The following is a 5,885-nucleotide window of genomic DNA, read 5'->3' on the forward strand; positions in this document are numbered from 1 at the left end:
GCCGGCAAAATAACCACAGTAAATCTCCATGTTGCTGTCGTGTTTTCCTCTCAATTTTCCACGAAGAAATGAGTTTTACTTTTTTATTGTCGTTGCAATAGACTGGAACTAAGCAATAGACTGGAACTAAGTAATAGACTGGAACTAAGCTGACCTGGTATGAGGTCAGAGCCCTCATTATCATCCCTGCTAACTACCGGAAGCAGATTAAGTCGTTCCACAACCGATGTCCGGCCCATGTTAACTCTGATGTGCCCAGCAGTTGGAGGAGGATCGCCAGAAGCTTCTGGAAGATTTCAAGGACGTCTTGGTGGACCTGACCCTTTCAGATAAGGTCGAAAACCACAATTTATTGTGAAGATCTTCACTATAACGTTGGACAAAGATACTGAATGTTGCACACATGTGATGCGGACAAAATGAAAAAAGAAAAAGACAAAAATTATGTCTGGTGTGGGTCTCGAACCCACGACCTTGAGTGTGTCAGACTCACGCTCTACCACTGAGCTAACCAGACAATAGAAAATACGTCTGTTTCTTCAATTTGAATTAATGAAAATCTTTGCGAGGCATCGTTAAGAAAAGAGAAATGTCTTTGACGAAATTTACTTGTTTGGCTCCTTCTTCTGTTCCTCATTATCGAAAGTAAACATACTGAAGGATATATATATATATATATATATATATATATATATATATATATATATATATATATATATATATATATATATATATGTATTTTTTTTTTTTTTCATACTATTCGCCATTTACCGCGATAGCGAGGTAGCGTTAAGAACAGAGGACTGGGCCTTTAAGGGAGTATCCTCACCTGACCCCCTTCTCTGTTCCTTCTTTTGGAAAAAAAAGAAAAAAAAAAAAAAAAAGATCGCAATTTTGCACGTGATCAAGTATATTCTTATGAGGCACTCCACGGGGAAAATAAACACGATAAATTCCCAAGTGCACTTTCGTGTAAAACTCACATCATCAGGGGAGACACAACAGAGAAATATAACAGTCAGTTGATATACAACGAAGAGACGTAGCTAGGACGCCATATGGTAAACATGTGATTGTCCAAGACAGACAACAAGCGTATCATAAACTTATTATGTGGACAAGAAGGTGAATTGTTTACTCATTTTATCAACATTAAAGTTATCCAATTTGTATAGACCATCACTAATATTAAGATTATAATTCTTTGTGTATTCAGTAATAGAAGATTCAATGATATTTCTCGTGGTACTTGAGTTAGAGTTAATAACTGAGATGGCATTATTAACTCTAATTCCAGTACCACGAGAAATATCATTGAATCTTCTATTATTAAATACACAAAGAATTATAAACCTTGAGGAAGCAACATGGCGGTCAAAAATAAGCTGCAGGAATGAAGTTTATGAATGGAATATCAGTGAGACGATCCAAATGACGAATGAATGAGAGCGTAGTCAACATACAATATAAAAGGACATATTATGAATGGCAGCCAGGCAAGTAACGGCCCAACTGAATGGAAGGATTTAAAAGTTCGCGTTATATGACGAATTTTGATAGATTATCCAAATTTCCATTCCAGTTATGAAACTTAATGGTTGTGTTCAGTTCTAGAGACAAAGTTTAAAGGTTTGTGTTTCAAAGATGAACCACAAAGGATATCGTTAAATTAACTGACATTAAAATTTGTCAATTAAGCAAATCATTTTGTACAATAGCTGTAATTTGACAGAGTTAAAAGTTTGCAATTTCATTACAATTCTAATTTAAAAGTTTGAGATTCAATGATGGTTTGCACAAGCTTAACGTACATTTAAGTTTTGTGTTTATATAACGTATCTCAAAGGACTCTGGTAAAATAACGCAACTGGAAGGTTTACGTTCAAATGACGGTGTTTAAATGTTTATTGATGAATGGTAGATTTAAATGGATAGATTTTAAGTTCGCGTTTTCATGAGCGACTTTAAACCTTGTGGTTGAATGTCACAGTTTAAATGTTGGTATGTACAATGTTGACCAGATGGCGGTAGTGTGTAGACACAGCCATACCAGGTCGTATTTATCATCATTAAAGTCACCTTCCTTACTTACTTATGGCGGCGATGAAATTCACTGGTTCTTGATTGTGCACCAATTAACCTATCAGATAATGGTACAATGTTTGCCTGGTGTTGCATATATCACGTCTGTTGTTGAAACACAAGAATGCCAGGTGACTTTGGGAGTGGATGATAATGTAAAGATCAATATAAATGTGGGAAATCTTGAACCGCCATCACCAGACACAACACATGTTTGGATCTGGCGGGGGGAGGGACTTGCCTGTGACGTCACGATGCCTCGCCTCCAGCCTGGCGCCGCTCTGTGTGTGTGTGTGTGTGTGTGTGTGTGGTGTAGCCCCTGGGTTCATGTTGGCCACAGCCACCCACCGGCCGGTGGTCAGGTCAGTGGGCGGTGTGTGTGTGTGTGTGTGTGTGTGTGTGTGTGTGTAGCCCCTGGGTTCATGTTGGCCACAGCCACCCACCGGCCGGTGGTCAGGTCAGTGGGCGGTGTGTGTGTGTGTGTGTGTGTGTGTGTAGCCCCTGGGTTCATGTTGGCCACAGCCACCCACCGGCCGGTGGTCAGGTCAGTGGGCGGTGTGTGTGTGTGTGTGTGTGTGTAGCCCCTGGGTTCATGTTGGCCACAGCCACCCACCGGCCGGTGGTCAGGTCAGTGGGCGGTGTGTGTGTGTGTGTGTAGTCCCTGGGTTCATGTTGGCCACAGCCACCCACCGGCCAGCCGGGTGGTAGTTTATAACTAAGACTGGTAGTTTCACATGCCACTTGGAGTGTCCCTCACTACAGAACTTGAGCAGCTCTTATCCTGAGGTGGAGCAGTTGATCCTCTCCACCAGGCTGGTACACTTGGTCTGCACCAGGTGGCTCCCTCCTGGTCATCCTGAGTGGTTGGTTGCTGTGTTGGATTTAATGACCACTGACTTGTGAAGGTCATTAGGCCAACCATCATTTTATCATCTGATAGAACATGAAGCAACGCCAAATATTACATGATCCCCCTAAACTATTGAGAATGATGAAGTCTGATATTGTTACGTTACGTCATCCAATCTTGCCACTCACATGTTACGGTAATCACGACTACATACATAGTGTTGTTACGACTGATATTACTGTATGTACTGTAGTAAAGTACTGTGGTTATGTGGACAACAGACGAGACCATCATTATGATGTGTCACCAACATGTATCTATAATGCTTCTATAACCAGCATGATCAAGAAGGTTATAACAACATTATCCTTGTGTCACCAACATGTATCTATAATACTTCTATAACCTGCATGATCAAGAAGGTTATAACAACATTATCCTTGTAGTTGTTGGATCAGTGTAGAGCAGAGCAATACCTGGTGAACATTACTTCCTGGTTGGTGGCCGCCATAAATACCACCAGTGTTTATAAGCTCACACATCACCAGGGGTTAAGATATGGTGTTATCCCTCACTGCTCTATATAGCACCAGCCACGGTGGCTGGGCCTCCACCTTATACCTCACTCCTACTCTTCTATATCCCTAACTTCCTTGTGATCATCTCACTTTGAATAACTAGCTCTTCACATAACAGTTGTTTGTTGTTGTTGTTGTTGTTGTTACATGTTGTAGGTTTATGTTCTGCCACTGGACGACTCGTTCTCTGATCTTACCCAACAAGTAATTTGTTGTGTCGAGACTCGTCAGGTGTTTACCATATGGAGTCCGTAACACGTAAGTCTGTCTATCGTTCACTATACTGGATAGTAACTGGTAAAGGTTATTAAAGATATCTACACCAGAACCTGTGCCACACAACAAAACATACAAATCACGATATTTGCAACATGATAACATGTTTGACTTAATGACCATCAGCAGGTAAGGTCATCAAGCCACACCATACATACGTCAGACAGTAACATCAGTTGTATAACAGGATGTATATATGTTGATGGATTTAAGGGCTATCACCTTAAGGTCATGAAGCCAGAATGTGAACCATAACCACTTACGGGTGGAGTCCGGTAACATCTTTCATAGCATTATGTCTCAAACAGAATACAGTAGTCAGTTTCTGTTAAGTATTCTGCACTTCAACTGATTAATGCTATGATAAGGATGAAGAGAATTACAAACAATGAATACTCATTGTAAGGATCACATCAAGGATGAAACATATATAACTAGAAGTGTTAAGGAAACAAAGATGGTGAAATACCTTGACCCGCCCGGGATCACTAGCACCTGTGGCAATGGACACACCTTTGTAATGCTTGATCACTTACAACTGATCAACTTTATCACGAAAGTCTTAGGTATTGTCCCTCAGAAGAATGCTTTACAAATATCTATAGAAGACGTATCTATGTTAGATAGACGCCATTTCTAGGAAATATCTTCACTTGGGACGTGTAACACTTGTGTGGATAGACACAACTTTGTATTGCATGATCCATTACACGAAATGAACTTCACTAACGAAGACTCATACAACGCCTCGCTGGAGAACATTCAACAAATCACTATACCGAATTTTTATTATAGATACAAGACATTTGTTGAAAGTGAACATAAGATTTATGATAGAAAAGGGACGTAACAGTATATAGTTTGTTACGAAAATGAAATACTCCTGCCTTAAACTAGCTTTCTTGTGTTGTTTTTCTTTTAAATCCCCAGAGAAGGAAAAGTTCTGTTGTTTATGATAATATAGATTTGTTTTTATCACCTTATTTGAATTTCTTATAATCTTTACTGATTCTAGCTGAAACGCATTGGTTTAAACAACCATTAAAGCTCAATACAACACATAATCCTTATAAACAAATAATCTATCAGAACAACATTATGTTTAATCAAATTCCTTAAGTCTTCTGTAACATTTTGAAGTACATAACATATTCCCAAGTCTCATCTAGCGCACCACTCTCTTCACCCCAACATTCTTCTTTTCTGAAAATCCCTACATATCTTCACCATTGCCTCCACCAGATAATCTTATTATACTTAGTCGCTGTCTCCCGCGTTAGAAGGTAGTTCAAGGAAACAGACGAAAGAATGGCACCAACCGACCCACATACACATAGACATACATACACGTCCACACACGCACATATACATACTTATACATTTCAACGTAGACAAACAAATACATACACAAACATATACGTATATACCCATGTACATATCCATACCTGCTGCCTTTAACCATTCCCATCGCAACCCCGCCGTATATGAAAATGACCGCTCAAAATCTTTTTACACTTAATCTTTCCGCCTCCAATTTGGTCTCCCACTTCTCCTCATTCCTTTTAACAATGACACATATATCCTCTTTGTCAATCTTTCCTCACTCATTCTCTCCATGTGACGAAACCATTTCAATACACCCTCTTCTGTTCTCTCAACCATACTCTTTTTATTACCACACATCTCTCTTGCCCTTTCATTATTTAATCAAACCACCTCACATCACATATTGCCCTCAAACATCTCATTTCCTACAGATCCAACCTTCTCCGCAAAATCCTATCTATAGCCCACACCTCGCAACCATAGAACATTGTTGGAACCACTATTCCTTCAAACATACTCATTTATCCTTTTCGAGATGATATTCTTTCCCTCCAGCATACACATTCTTCAACGCTCCCAGAACCTTCGCTCTCTCCCTCAACCTATGACTCGCTTCCGCTTCCATCCTTCCATCCGCTATCAAGTCCACTCCCAGATATCTACAACACTTCACTTTCTTCACTTTTCTCCATTCAAACTTACCTTCCAATTAACTTGTCCCTCAACCCCACTGAACCTAATAACCTTGCTCTTATTCACATTTACTATTTTCT

The 5,885-nt window shown here is 39.7% G+C and overlaps 1 non-coding gene across 1 annotated transcript; it reads right to left on the reverse strand.

Annotated features, from left to right (window-relative positions):
* Nucleotides 1-445: 445 nt before the first annotated feature.
* Nucleotides 446-517, reverse strand: TRNAV-GAC (transfer RNA valine (anticodon GAC)). Its single transcript has one exon. It is a non-coding gene; the product is annotated as a tRNA-Val (tRNA).
* Nucleotides 518-5,885: the final 5,368 nt, after the last annotated feature.

This window comes from Panulirus ornatus, chromosome 12, assembly GCF_036320965.1.
Source record: "Panulirus ornatus isolate Po-2019 chromosome 12, ASM3632096v1, whole genome shotgun sequence".
Classification (NCBI taxonomy): Eukaryota; Metazoa; Arthropoda; class Malacostraca; order Decapoda; family Palinuridae; genus Panulirus; species Panulirus ornatus.